The 15786-nt window shown below is 38.6% G+C and overlaps 1 protein-coding gene across 19 annotated transcripts in view; it reads right to left on the bottom strand.

Annotated features, from left to right (window-relative positions):
* LOC104037211 (TLE family member 1, transcriptional corepressor) overlaps positions 1–15786 on the bottom strand; it is a 74729-nt gene that overhangs the window by 55805 nt on the left and 3138 nt on the right. The gene's annotated exons all lie outside the window — the stretch shown is intronic.

Below are 15786 nucleotides of genomic sequence, written 5' to 3' on the forward strand. Positions count from 1 at the left end.
GCCTCCCAATGTAACATAGCTATTACCTAACTGCTGATCTTGAGACATGTGGGGCAGTCTGAAGAATGAGTAAACAAAGAAAATTTTGCAGAAAGCTGCTCGAGCATAGACAAGCATGACTAATTACCCATGTTCTTTGGCTCCTTGGTAAAGCAGACTGTAGAAGAGTCTGCATCTCTCATGAAAGCCCTTCTAGCTCTATGGCAGCTCTTAGCAAAGCATCTCAAGTGCCCTTAATTGTTTGTGTTCTTAATGCAGAGCCTCTTGAATACATTCATTTTTAATAGACGACTTGAGCGTGGGGCCCATCAAAGAATGACAAAACTACATCATTCACTGGTTCTTGCTGTTGTAATGATTGTCTTTTGATTTATTTGCAAATGACAAGCTTGTCAGACCCCTGACTGAAGTGCTACCCTCCTTTCTGAAGCATCATTAAAAATTAACATGAAGGAATTCAGCTGCATTTTGTAAAATTAAGTTGAGCCAATGGATTTTTTTTTTTCTTCTCTCATGTAATTTTTTTGCCTCCATGCTATCTAATTAAGGACTTAAATGTTTTGACCTAACCATTGCCAAACTCAAGTGTTTGTACTTAAGTTTGTCTCTTGCTAAAGTGAATTCTTAACATAATGACAAAGAGCAAGCAGCCAACTAGTTACTAAATATAATATTAATTTACATAAGTCATTTTACTAAGCAGTTATGAAAGAGCTTGTATATACAATTGTAATTTTTTTCCTTCCATTGTTAAAAAAAAAGGTATTGAAGTGTTTTCCTCTACAGTAGTTATTCCAGATCATTTTGCATTTTGACAGCCTGTACTTTCCAAAGCACCATGTAAGATATTATATTTAAATAAACATGATTTCTTAAACAACTACAGATTTTTGCACTGGAATGAAAAGAAAGAAGTATAATACAAGTATCCAAACTCTTGTCTTTCTTGCCACAGCTAACACCCATATGTATTTTATCACTAATGCTGGAAGCCCTAGCCTACGGGAGCCACAACTCTCACTTCTGAGTGGAATACAACCTTCCTCTGAGGAGAATTAGTTAATCACCTTTCAGCTTCAGAGGTTTCAACAATAACAATTTTGGTTTTGCTCCAATCAGTGTCTACCATACATGTCCCAGTAGTGACTTTAGCTATAGCATCCATGGTGATCTAAAGCAAAAATTAAATCTTACAACACGTTATTTTCAACAATCAGTTTTATTGTGACAGCTGCTCTATTATTAGTACTCAGACTCCTCAAAGCTGTCCAGACCTACAACAACGCTGAGCTAAAAGTGTCCACTGTATGTCAGAAGCTTGTTATTCTTTCTTGCAAACTGCAATTCCCACATCACAAAGTTAGATCAGTATTTGAAACCACTCTATCACGACTTCTTAAGGATGGGCTTACGTACTACATTTTTACTTACTTCACTTATTTCAACCCAATTTTGAGAATCACATTTGTCATTAGATTGGGAAGAACATAGCTTAGGAACAACAAGAAAACCTGAAGTTCTGATGATACCAAAAAAAAGCATGTCCTAATCCATTCCTTTAAGCAAAAGAATCAGAAAATCAGCCTTTAATGCACAGAAAAGAATATACTGTCAAATAACATTCACAAAAGCTTTAGAAGGTAATTCTTAAGTACACTGCCTCCACTTACACTTTCAACATGTAGAAAGCCAAGTACAACACTGAACTTCTGGAAGAACAAAATGGACTTCCTGCCATTTACAGCATGTAACACTAATCCACTACGGAGTAAAGGTCAATGTTGCACTTTTGGTCATTACTGAATCATTTGATATTATCTGTGTTTGGGGATGAGAAAAAAAATCGAAGGCTATGAGAATGCTGCAAATGGCTTGACCTCAGACCAATTTTCATCTCCATCTGTCTAACAGACACATGGATAAAAGCCCTCTTTATGGGACATGCTTGACCATTTTTTTAATCCCTATTGCAAGCTAGAAATCAGTTAAATACTACATTTCAAAGGTCCTTGGGTAAGAATGTGTATATTTTAGTCTTGAGCTAAAGTTTAGTACCCATTTCATATTTTCATTTTTCCCAGCAGAATCACTGAAACAAGCAGCACACTTAAATGATGCAGCCTTTATTCTTTTTGTGATTGAGATCTTTGAAGACAATAAAAAGTACATATACTCACAGAGCAATTACAAAAAAGAAACATTCCACGGTGCTTAGCTCTCTGCATGCTTTGTTACAACTTTGCTACAGAAAGACTCAAGCATTTAAAAAAATTTTTTGCTAAAAATTTGGGAGGTGAGGGGATGTTGAAGGTATAATTAAATCTCCAAACTTAAATATTCAAAAGCCTCAAATGATTAAGGCTAGCATTCTGTGAACTTTGCTGTTCAGGAGTTACTGAATCCATGTTGATCACTGAGATATCCATATATTATTAATGCCCTTTTATTTAAAACTGATACACTACAATCTGTTTTGGCAATGGCTGCAAAATGTAAAAAAAAAAAAAAAAACATAAAGGCAACACGTTATTTAAAAGTTTAGGCCCCCATAGTATATCAATGTCAAACAACAGCATGTCAAACTAAGATTCAATTCAGGTAAGTGCCACTGCCAAATTTTCTTGTTCCCAGACGTGCTTTAAGATTATTTTATTGCTTAAAATTTAATTTGTTCCAACTCGCGTCTCCATGACAACGTTGGCTAACCCTGCAAATCATTTGGGTAATTGGATATCTTATCTTTCTATTGCTCTCAAATCGAATGATTCTGCTAGAACTGCAGCAGCCAATCAAATTTACAGGCCTCCTGAGAAATAGACTCGCACAAGTAGCCACATTCATCTCCCCTTTACCGCCATATTAACCACCCTGTGACAAACTGTGGAAGTTGGCCTTCAAACTCTATTTTAAATTATAAACACTGTCATTACTAATATTCTCACCAATAGGAGGGGGTAGGAAGGTTTATTCTCAACAGATACTTGAAATTCAATCTGACAAGCAGCAATGGGTAGTGCTCATTTCAGCGACAGGAACAATCTCTGCATTTTGGGCGTAAGCTGTCAGTTTAACATGACATATCATTAACAAATACAGCTTCCCCTCTGCCCCACATTTGTACTACTCATTTTAATTGCGAGATCAGCCACCCACAAGATGATGATATTAAAGCCCCCAGAAGACTGGCATGAAAAATCTTTAGCTATAAAAAAAAAAATGAACCAAAACATCACCATATTGCAAGTGGGAGTGGGGAGAGGAGTAAGTAACAGAAATATTAACAGAATAAAAAACTCAAAATGACAAAGCTACAGTATGCTAGATAGCTTCCAAAGTGAAATTAGTATTTTTTAATTCCATACCTAAACTACATTTATCTGAATCCTCTTAGATGCCAGTTTAAATTACAGAAAGGTCATGTTAATTTAAACATAAGGTACATATGATGCACAAGTCAACAGCTACACTTGCCAAACATCTACTACAGGTTTGGACTTCGTTCAACCGTAAAGTGAAGTGACTGGATATATTTCAGATGTCTAATTTCAATGCTTTCTATAATAATAGAGAGAGGTTACTGTGTAGCTCTGAATGAACCACTGTACACAACTGCCCATCCCATTTGGAGCTATAAATCCTGTTGAACCCAAGCCAACTGGCAACAAAGAAGCTGTTGTCAGGATGTTAAAGTGCTCGTTTCACACATCTTCACTATGTCAAGACTCTTCTTAAACTTGACTAAACAGGACAGTTATCACATTTCTCCCTTAATCCAACTTTTGCCCATCTTGCTCAACCACTCATAACTACAAAAGGTGTGTTTATCCAAATTTTAGTTCCACAGCTTAGTTTCCATGCCTAAGCTAACCTTCAATACACACAGTATTTAAATCTCAAAGTGAGCACACAGCTTTATTCTCCTTTCAGGTTGTTTTCCAGCACAGTTCCCTCTTTTATTTAGATTCCATGAGATGCTGAGTAAGGCAGAGGCTGACTCCAATCCACAGGAGGTCTTGCTACCTTTGCTTCCAGACACACACCTTCTTCAAACCACATTGGAGACATTTGGAATTGTCCAACATCTCAACTACCTAGTCAACCAGAATACATCACTATAGGCGGAGGGAAAGGGCCAGCTTAGTAGACCACCACATCAGCAAGTTAAATAGGGTCACAGGAGGCATGCATAAGTTAGCAGAGCAACCCAAAGTACCAGGAGAACTGAGCTGGGAGCAGAGATTTTTTGGGGGAACAGTAAGCCATCAGATCAGCGCCCCCTTCCTCCCAGAGGGCTGCACTCTGATGTGCTCTTATGGTGCTCTAGAAGAACATCTCCAAAGTTATCCAGCACACTTTGCATTATTACCCTTAAGGTCATTAAGAACTTACTTTACTCTGGACAACTGAGCAACAATACACTATACAAAAACAAGGAGGAGACAAGAAAAGAAAAAGAAAGGAGGCACAGAAAAGCAGTGTATCTGTAACTGCTACACCCCTATCGGCAAAGAGCCCGAGGCTTTTCATTTAGTTTCATTCTGTTAAAACTACTTCCTATTTTGCTCTCACTCCCACAAGCAACACCCAACTTTCTGCATACATCCTTGCAGCACTTGCCACACTGAGCCACTTCATTGGGATGGCAATAGAAAGTCAGAGCTCTTGTATACCTGGAGAAGTGCCCAGAACCACACAGCTTCTAAAAATTAGAGCATAAAGTTCCTCAAACCAAGCATACTGACTTGCATACTGTAAACATATAACAAAACTCCCAGTCAGGATTCAGTCCTTATCAACATTCAAGTCAGACTATAATAGTGCTAGAATCTAGACTTGACTCGAACAATAAGCATGCCATCTGACAATAAACACGACACATTGAGACAAGGGTCTGAAATATGGGGGAAGAAAATCAATGCACTACATTCACCAGGACTTTAGAAATAACTACCCAAATTAAACTCGCTAAATAAGTTACATGCACTTTCATAGATTAAATGTAATTTCACCATTTACAATACTTAGTATATTCAGAGCTCAGTTTCAAATATCTGTCAAGTCAGAGAAAAAATTTAAGGCCTTAAAAAGGTGTTCATATCAATGCTTCAGGTGCCATCAGGTGACTCACTAACAAATAACAAGTTAAGAAGATTGGCAACTCCTTTGTTAGCAAGTAGCAGAATTATCCACCACACAGGATTTGGAAGGAAGGTGAAAACAGTGGAGATTTTCACTATGTGGGAGAAAGGTTGGGAAATCTTGCAGCAAAACCTTGGGACCATGTCAATAAGTTTTTTTCCCACTTTTATTATTTTTTTTAATATATAATCTTTTGTTCACAGAATAGAAAAAATAGTAAAGATACCATCTAGATTACATTCCAATACAGAAGAACTGACTAAAACTGTCCAAATAGAAACTAATTTGATTGAGACTGACAATCATTGCAGAGTTTATAATCATCAGGACAGGAAGGAAGAATGAAAAAGACAGTAAGACTTCAGGAAAGCAAAGGCCAACTGGTAGGATCAGCTATATAGGACCTGTTACTGAGCAGGGAGATAAAATGGCATTATGGAGAGCTGACATTTTCTTTATGAAACAATATTAAGGACATGGATGACAGTTAATACACCTAAGAATGGAAGAAGAAGGGACAGAGGAAAAAGGGGAGGGATGGAATTGTGGCAAGAGACTAAATCCCAAATTCTTAACTGACTTCATACAAACAGGAAAGCGTACAGGAAGTGGAAACTAGGTCAGGTGAGGCAGTATAAACATATACAGCACAAGCACATATTTTTGTGACTATGTGCCACTAGTAAGCAACAGCTAAAGTAAAGCTAGTGCTCTACAGGTTGGAATAATCAGAGGAGAACAAAAAAATGGTTCGATCCCCTCAATTAGAAAAGGAAAGATATAGTCAAGGGACACCGAAAAGGCCAAAAAGCCTTTACTTTTTCGCATCTGTCTTAACTATACCAACCACATAATTTATATTAATTATGGGTTACATAAGGTCAACACTGCAGCTTATAAACAGGAAAGGAACAGTTCAGAGCGTTCCAAGTAAAATGTCTTCAAATTGACCAGGCCTGATGAAATAAAACCAGCACATTAGTGAAGACTGAGCAGCTAGTACACACCTTGCAGAACCTGCAAATGTCAAGTGGATTTGAAACTATGGAAGGACAGTGCCTAACAGACAGAAAACAGCAAATGAAGGAGCAAAGACACTGCAGCTTAATTATTATTCCTTAAGTTTGGGGCATTAAAAAGCCTCTTATCCATAAACATCTAGGTGAAACAGGGATATAAATCACAAGTTAGAAGTACTTTTCAGCAGTAAACATCAGAATTATGCAAATGTCCAAAAAGGTATAGTAATTATGGCTGAGAGGCAGATGATGTTAACATCCTCGATAAGAATTTGACACTTGTAGCACTCTTAGGAGCAACACAAGCAGCCCAGCTAGAACTTCATGGGAACAAGTACAAAACTGCTTGATGATTACACTATCTATGAATACATCCTTCTCTTCTGCAAATTAAGAAGGTCTGCATGCATGATAGGCCCAGTATTTTTCACTATTTCCCACTAACAAGCACGAAGATCTCTTCATTTGCCCTAATCCTTAATTTGCAGAGAGCTTCAAGCTGAGAAAGAATATGCCAGAGAATAGCTTCAGAACTCACTTTGCAGTGAATGGAAAAATGGACTACAAAGGAAAAAGAAGGATAGGGATAAATAGGGATAAAGAACCATAGCATGCCTAGACAGGAACATAAAGGAAAAGGAAATAATGGGCCAGGAAGGAATCTCTCGGTCACAGCGGATCAGAAGTTGAATATAAGTCAATAGCGTGCTGTTGCAAAAAAGGCTGCCACCACAGTAAGCTGCACGCTAAGTAAACCTTCTATGCTACTCAGCACGGCACTTCCTCCCCTAGAGTACTGCACTTATTTTGGGTACTGTACTTCAGCTGGGCAACAACATTCAGAGAATGAACATTAGACTGTAGAGGTATACAAAATGGTTCTGGAAGGCAGGGGAATGATCTGCTCTCCCTATCCACGGTGAAGAAAATGCACGGTAAAGAGCTGAAGCTGCAACAGAAAAGATTGAAGTTGTAACTCAAGAAGTACTTCAACAGCAAGGATACAAAATCACTCTGCTACCTAGAGAGCTTCCGAGTCACCACTACTGTTAAGTCTTTGCTAACAGGACAAGCACCCTGTTAGGAATGACACTGGTATAGCCAGTCCTGCTAGGACACAGAGAGGCACTAGATCCTTTCTAGTGCTGTGATTCCACAGTTCATATTTCAGTTTAAAGAAACAACCTAAGACCTTCCCATAGGTCTTGTTAATTAAAGATTTTGTGTTTGCTTAACCAGCAGTTTATGTCCATCATTTGAGGCTACAGACAGCTAGCTGTGTGCAAAGTAACAGCTGGAAGCCTTATAACCAGTTACAAAACTAGAAATTCAAAATGACCTTACACCCAAACTCACACATGAAGAACAGCGATAAACGTTTTGGCTTTTTTTTTTTTAACAAAACAAAAAAATTTGTTGTAAATGGAAACTTTTGTGAAAACACTGCAAAAGAATGATCTTTCTATTAGTTACTTTTCCCAAGAAATTGTGGGGTTTTCATCCCCCCCCCCCCCCCCAGAGATTTAATTCAAACTTCTACATTGAAAAAAGTTAAGCTCATCATACCATGAAGCAGAGACCACAGCAATTCGGGGGTTTTAGAACACTTTAAAAGATTTTCATAAATAGGCAGATTTCCACAGATGATAAAAACCACCCACTTTCAGATGTCCTTTCCTTTTCTTGACCTAAGAAAAGCAGGTTTCCTCATAGACTTAATACCTAATCAAGATGCAGCTGAACAAGCATACCAATTCTTGTTCCCCTTCTCCAAAACCGAAAGCTATCTTTTTGGTTTTGCTTGCTAATCCATAGAAGCCTTTAAAATGGCACAAATAGAGGCGGCAGCATTTTGTTCTCAAAATCAATTTTATCCTCAGCCATCAACTAGATGTTCCAGCACAGAGAAAGAACAGTCCTTCCCTTCTAATTCAAAAATCCATACTACCATTGCCCTTGCAAACTGCTAAACAAGCAGTATCGGCAATTCACTTGTGTTCTGTAATATATTTACTGCAAATCCCAACGGCTTGCCTCCTAATGCAGTTTTCTATTGTGTCTGTTCTTGTCAATACACTGACTGGTCACCTTACAAGTAAGTTGCTTTGACCACCTGTTTACACAAACATCAAAAAGCTTCAAGAGGAATCAAAAAAAGGACTGAACAGAAAAAGAATATCCATGCTGCTGCGGGAGGGGGACAAACAAAACAAGAAACCCACAACCCTACACCAAAACACAAATTAACCTCAGTTTTCTGTTTTGTTATCACATAGCCAAAAAGGCTAGTTAGCTCTTCAGATCATCTGAGAAGCACAAAATACTTCCAGATAAGCAGCCCTGACATAAAGCTTACCCAAACACCTCTCAAAGAACTTTAATTTGTAATTTAATCACTTGTGCTAATTTATTAACACATCTAAAGAACAAAGAAAAGGTGAGAGCAACTCAGCCAATCCCCAGTTAGAGATTAGAGTGTTCTTAATCACTGTGCAAGCCACAGAATACTATTATTATAAAAAGTTCAGTGAAAGCTACCAAACTGATTAGTTTCCTGAACTGCTTTCCCCACACTACAAAGTATATAACTAGGCTTCCTAACAACTAAAATAACCCTCAACACTTACAAACTTAAAATACTACTACCCTATGAAATAATGCTATAAACCTCTTTCTATTCGAGTTTCACTTGAACGTACTGTGATTATGGTTCCAAGCTAGAGAATTCAACATTGTTTCCATTTCTTTATATGAATCTTGACACAGCAACAGAACAGGGTGGTTTTTTAAGTACCAAAAAAGTGCATCACTAAGCCTTCTTTTTAAAAAAGAGACAACCTCAGAAAATAACAGATTTTTAAACCTATTCAGATTTAAACTAGAGTTCAGTTAAGAATAAACTCAATTTCAGCAAGCTCTAATCTACTCTTCAATCATCTCCAGCACTATGCCATAAACAGGTCACCGGTGGAGTTTCACAGCGGCCTTTACTGCTATCTGTTTTATGAATATGTTCAGCAGCGCAGCCTGGAAAAGACAGCAAGCACTAAGTAAGAAAGCTTGCTCCATAAGAGAATTCATTCAAAGTAAAAACAATGGCTGAAGAACTGCAGAGACACCTTACAAGTCTAAGTAGGCAACAAAAAGAACTGTATACAAACAAAACTTATGCACACTGGAGTAGCCACCCCTAGCCTCAATGTAAGGTGATGGCTGCTGAGCTTACAATCACCATTCATGAGCAGAAACTCAAGTGGGAAAGGTGATTCCAGCAGTTCAGCATTTCATGGCAGCCACAAGAGAAATCCGATATTGGGAACTTTAGTAAAAGAAAAAAAAAAAAAACCCACACAACAAACAAACAAAACAAAAAAAACCATAAACAAAACCACCCAGAAAGCAGAATTAGTGATAATATAAATCTCTGGTTCACCTGCACCCTGAGAACAGCATGTCGTTCTAGTCCCCTCATTTCAATAGGCTAAGATAAAGATAAAAAATGTTGAGGGAAAAGCAAGGAAGATGATCAAAGCAAGCTACACAACTGTGTAGGCTGGGACTGCCCAACCTGAAAAGGACTCAACACAGATGGGTTACAACAGAGATGTAAAATTCTGAGTGCACTAAAAAAGCAGCTAGGCATCAACCACTTGTCTATTCTGAGAACTAGGTGCCATCAAATAAAGATAGTGGAAACCAGGTTCAAAGCAAACAAAGGCTGGTTTTTGTCCTGCGACTGGGACAACCTCCTCCCCCCAAACAGCACAGCCAGAAAGCAGTTTTGCAGAAGAGGGCACAGGTGTCCTGGAGGACAAGTTGAATACACATCAGCCCCACACCCTTGTGTTGGTGAAGCTACACCTCATACTAGGATGCAATAGTATCACTGTAACCAGCTGGTTGATTAAAATAAATTGTTCCCCTTTTTGTTTCCCTTGTTTGGCAAGAAGGAAGATGTTGCCAAACTGGAGCAAGTCACTAAGTGACACCAGTAAGTTGATCAGGGAATGAGAGCACACAACGTACCAGGAAGAAGTTAGATTTGTTTAGTTTCAAGAAAAGGCGGATTAATAGGAGAGGAGATCTGATTGCTGACAAAGAGGTGATTATGGACAACACTAAGCCAGACTCTTCTCAGAGGTGCACAGCAGAACAAAAGGCAGGCAGTGGTCACCAGTGCAGAAAGGCAAAGTCCCAGTTAGTGAAGGAAAAAATTCTTCACAATGAGGGTGGGTCAAACACTGTAAAATGTTGCCCAGAGATGTCACACACACAAGATTACCTCCACAAAATACTTAAGATGGAAATTTGAAACTTCCAAAGGCACAGGTTGCAAGTTCAGCTTGAACATGGGACCAACTTGCAAGTACTTTACAAGCAAACATAAGGACTGACCTGCTAAACTAGCTGTTTTGATAAATACATGCTGAAAAATCAAGAATTCTCCCTGAAAAATCAGGAATTCTCTCTGTCAGCCATTGGTTTTCCCCTTTCTGAAAGGAACTATGTCAGCAACTACTATTGCTCAAATAGCTACATCCAGAGTACAACTAAGTGTGATGGAAAATACAAAAATAGTAGTGTTTGACATAATTGCCATTAGATATCCCTAAATCTTACTTCACGTAGAAAGATAACCTCATTAGTTCTACTCAAAGCTGTTATGATCTTTAAAATAACAGTACCATGCAGTCTTCTGATAACCAGTTAACCTAAAATTCTTTTTAAAGGCTTTTACTGTATGCCAAAGGTGACCTACTGTCAAACTTAGACGATCCTATCTTCCATTTTGCACAGACACAATGCAATTTTACTGCTTTGCTATATAGACTTAAATGCTGGAGTAGGGTGGGAGGAACGGCAATTCAAATGCTCAGCTTGATTTGGTATAACAACTAGCAGAAGGAGAAAAAGCATCAAGCTTTTTTCCTGGAATCTGTTGTGACAGAAGGGGTACTGTATATTCACAAAGCATCTTCTCTCTTACTCCTCTCCCTGCCCCCAAAAGTACCAGGAAATTTTTTTTGTCCACTTGAACCAATCCATAAAGTACATCAACAGACATTGGGCAACCTAAGTTCCAGCAATGCAAGGGAAGTTTAACAATGTAGCTGGTAGGAATGTTTTCTCTCTCACTCCAGGGTTCTGTGAGGAACCTGAAATCTGGTAGACAAAGTCTAAAATGCAAGATGATCAGGCAGTATTTAACATATGTACAGTGTTTACACTGTGACATACTTTCAGATTAAGTTGTATATGGAGTTGACATAATAGATGGTATCTGACAATATGGTTATCTAAAAGCCGCATGGAGACGTATTTCACACAGTGTCCTGAATCTGTCAGATAACTCTTTAACAATAATGCTGGTCTCGAGCTTGAATGTGGTTCAAAAGTCGAGAAAATTGAGGTCATTACTCTAGCCTTTCCTCCCCGTTCAAACTGGCAACTCTAGCTGTGGTTGAAATGGCTGCACTGGTTACACAACTGTACTCATTTAGAAACCAAGTATTTGTAGAATAAGTAAAATTTTTGGAGTGAAAAATACTATGTCCCAATCAACCTTACCATTTTCTCTTTTAAATAAAGCCAGGTTTTGCATGTCTTTTGTGGCAGTGCCGATGGTAAAATGCTCTTGAAACACCCACAGCACACCACCAAAACCCTAAGGATTCCTGAAGTTTTTCATTCCAATAACTAAAATGCAAGTAGGAAAAAAAAAATTAATTTTTCTTTAAATCCGTTTCAACAGCACAGCCATCCTACTCAGGAGCTGTAGAGAGCTAACTAAGCTCGTTAATTCTCTTCTATTTAACCCACTCTTGAAGACTGATATTCTAATGAATCCATAGAAGATTCTGTCCTTTGCTGTAGAGCATTAGAAATGATTCCACAAAACAGTCCAGGCTAAAACAGACATTTAACGCTTTGTCGTGGTTTAGCCCCAGCCAGCAACTAAGCACCACGCAGCCACTCACTCACTTCCCCTACCCCGATGGGATGGGGGAGAGAATCGGAGGAGTAAGAGTGAGAAACACTCCTGGGGTGAGATAAGAACAGTTTAATAATTCAAATAAAGTAAAATAGTAATGATAATAATAACAATGTAATAATGATAATAACAATAATAATATACAAAGCAAGTGATACACAATGCAATTGCTCACCACCCACTGACTGATATCCAGAGAGTTCCTGAGCAGCGATCGCTGCTCCCTGGCCAACCCCACCCAGTTTCTATCCTGAGCGTGATGTCATATGGTATGGAATAGCCCCTTGGTCAGTTTGGATCAACTGTTCTGCCTGTGCCCCCTCCCAGTTTCTTGTGCACCTGGCAAAGCATGGGAAGCTGAAAAGTCCTTGACTAGCATAAGCAGTACTTAGCAACAACTAAAACATCGGTGTGTTATCAACATTCTTCTCCTACTAAATCCAAAACACAGCACTATGCCAGCTACTAGGAAGAAAATTCACTCTATCCCAGCTGAAACCAGGACACACTTGTACAATTGGTTAACATAATGCAGTTTGGGAGTTTTATACTCTTCTACAAGAAGCAAGGTACTGAATGACAGGTCTGCCTCCAGGCAGGTCACAGAGATCACAATAACCCACCCAAAGAGAGGGAAACCTAGCTGTCACTGTTGGGATAGCAGAAACCCACATACTGTAGTAGTTTATATAGTCTTGTCAGTTGGTTCAGCAGTGATGAATTTTTCTTTCTTTGGCTGCCTGCCACTGAACAAAAGCTAATCTTGCACCTAAACAATCTAGGCATTAAAAACACAGGAAGCCTTATCTTCTGACTTATGACAGAAGATGACAGACAGAGCTGGTGAAAATAAAGAGGTGCTGCCCGAATAGCCAAGGGCAGCAACCCTTTAAGTACAGTGTGATTTTTAACACCCAACCAACTCTACATCTTGGCACTAACAGTTGATGCATCTGCTTTGCCAGCCAAGGATGTCACAGTGGGAAAAATCTGACCTGGACCATATAACACAGAAGAGAAACTTAAGACCACACAAAACATCCTTATTCAATCTGTCTTCTTGACACATATGAAAATGATATCTGAATCAAGTGCATCTACCCTAAACAAATCCTCAGGTGCTTGTTTCTGTTTCAGGTTTGCAAACCTTAGTAACTATTCACCTTAAACTAATTACCTCTGAAAACTGTGTAAGAATCCACACACAACATCCTCCTAAAAAAAAAAAAAAAAAACACACAGAAACAAAACAAAACAAAAAAAAAACCCGAACCCACACACAGCCACAAATATGCCAAAAAGATTTTCTGACCGCTGTTTAGCCAGCAGGATGAAATGCAGCAGCAGTACCTGGATTTAAGCACACAGTTACACAATTAAACACTGCAAACTGCCAAAGCTAAAGTTGTGAAGGAAGCCTTATCGTGGCCATTTCTGGACTCAAACACAACATATTCAAGTGGAAAGCTCTGCAGTACAGCTGTTTGTGTGTGGAAAGTTCACCTCAATTAAGTCTGTTTATAGCAACATTCACATCCTGACTAACTTTGGTTTAGTCAAATTGTAATAGATTACCAAGTCAAATGAAGAGGGAACTGCTGATGCAACTGTATCCGTACAAGAAATCAACCGTTTCATATGCAGGCAAACTGCAACTACTTCATTTTATCAAAGTGACTCTACCTTAACAGCGATGTATGCACCACATCGCATAAAGAAACACTGCTGCACTGTAATTTTTTTGGTTTTCAATCAGCAGCCCAAGCTCTCTGAAGGGCTTCACATAGACTGAATGCAGCATCCACATAGGAGGCAGGCCTTAAAAACGTTAAAGCTTGTTCAGTGGAAAGTTTCCCCATCACTGCATTTTTCAGTAACAAAGATGTTGTCAGAAATGACAATTTTTTGTGTCCCCTGATGATGCCTTGCTAGCATTTGGTTATAAGCCATGAAGCAGGAATAATTTCAGCCTGTCAGGAGTCTAGCTAATGCCCAGTTTCCCCCTAGAGAGAATTCCTGTCAAACGTAATGAGAGCTCCAAAGGCCCTCTCTACAACATAATGAGCACTTAGGCCATGCTGGTGATCAGCCAGCAAAAAGCATCAATTTGAGCTTGGCTACACCCTTGGGGCTAGACGTCACCAGTTTTAATAAGAATTATGATTATTATCTGCCAAAAGCCTCCTCAGAACTTATCGTTAGCAGCAGAAATTCAGAAGAATGTCATTGGTAGATTACAGGAAACAAAAAAACTAAGACCACCTACATTCTGAACTGCAACACCATTTGGCATCTTCATTGCAGGCATCTAAATCAAGAGTCTTTAACAAGAAGGTGCTACTTTTATTGGAAATTAGAATTACTTAACCTGTAAAAGCATAGTATCTGAGACTTACCCAGGGAAATGTATTTATGCCTTCAAAAGCTTACTCTTTTCCTAACAGCGTACACAGAGCAAGTGTGCTATACTCTACCCAGCTAGAACCAACAGACGTATAATGCTCTGCTATAAATCTTAAAAGCTTCCGAAGTATCACTGCCTACTGGGTACGTAATTATAGTTGCCATACATACAGAACATTAAACCTCGCAATACACAGATGTTAAGGTCAAAGTGAAAACCTCAGTTCTGACACTCTTTAATCTTGTGGGCTTAATTGATTTTATCTAAAGTTAATTCCTAGTGCATTTACTAAGTCCCATGTTCTCTTCAAAGATTTTCTGAAAACAACATCCATTTTGCACCAAATGAGGCTCCTATATAAATGCTGGCTTCCTCACAGGTTACAGTATGCCAAAAAGGTGTTTAGGAGAAGGAAAAAAAAAATCCAAGAAAGAAGTCTCCAAATCACAAAGCCTGGAAATGTCACCTCACAGAAAAAACTGATGTTGTTCTAAAACACAAGACACAAGAAGACTGGACAGAACCAAGTCAAACACTACTCTAGCTGTTCTGTCTACCTATTCAGTGCATTGCTTAAAAAAAATCAGGTTGTCATAATATTTCTTCTTTTACTGGCATTTTGGATTCAAACAAGCGTTTGAAAAACCAAGACAATACCTACCCGCTTTGCAGACAGAAAGTTATAATGGAATTACAATACTACCTTATCAAATGCAATATTTTTAGGGGAAAACAAAACAAAAATCAAAGACTTCAGAGTTACAAAAGCAAAATTCAACTCTGCGATTCACTTGCTTAATGAAAGTCTTTGAATATACTGAAGATCCAAAGCCTGAACTAATCAATTGCTTCGCTGTGCCCTAGCCGGTCAGCCATGCTCTTTAATTTAATGAAACAAGAGTTTCAGATGAAATAGCACATACACATGACGAAAGAATTGTATTGTTGCACTTTGAAATGTGTCCAACTGTGCAACTTCATCTAATGATAATTTTTTTTAAGAGGCCATCGATTTCTGAAAGACTTATTGTACCAGCATCTTGATGAAAAAGTGAATGTCAGCATATCTACAGAATACTTACACCCTGCCATTAATGCTTTATTTGGCAGACAATGACCACTCAATTGAGGGTCCTCTGGGCTGAGCAATCATTTAGCTTTTCTTCTCTTATGAGGTCCTTAGTGTCTTGTTCCAGTTCAATACTCTTTTTATTCACCATTATAGTGGCCAT

Source organism: Pelecanus crispus, chromosome Z, assembly GCF_030463565.1.
Source record: "Pelecanus crispus isolate bPelCri1 chromosome Z, bPelCri1.pri, whole genome shotgun sequence".
Classification (NCBI taxonomy): Eukaryota; Metazoa; Chordata; class Aves; order Pelecaniformes; family Pelecanidae; genus Pelecanus; species Pelecanus crispus.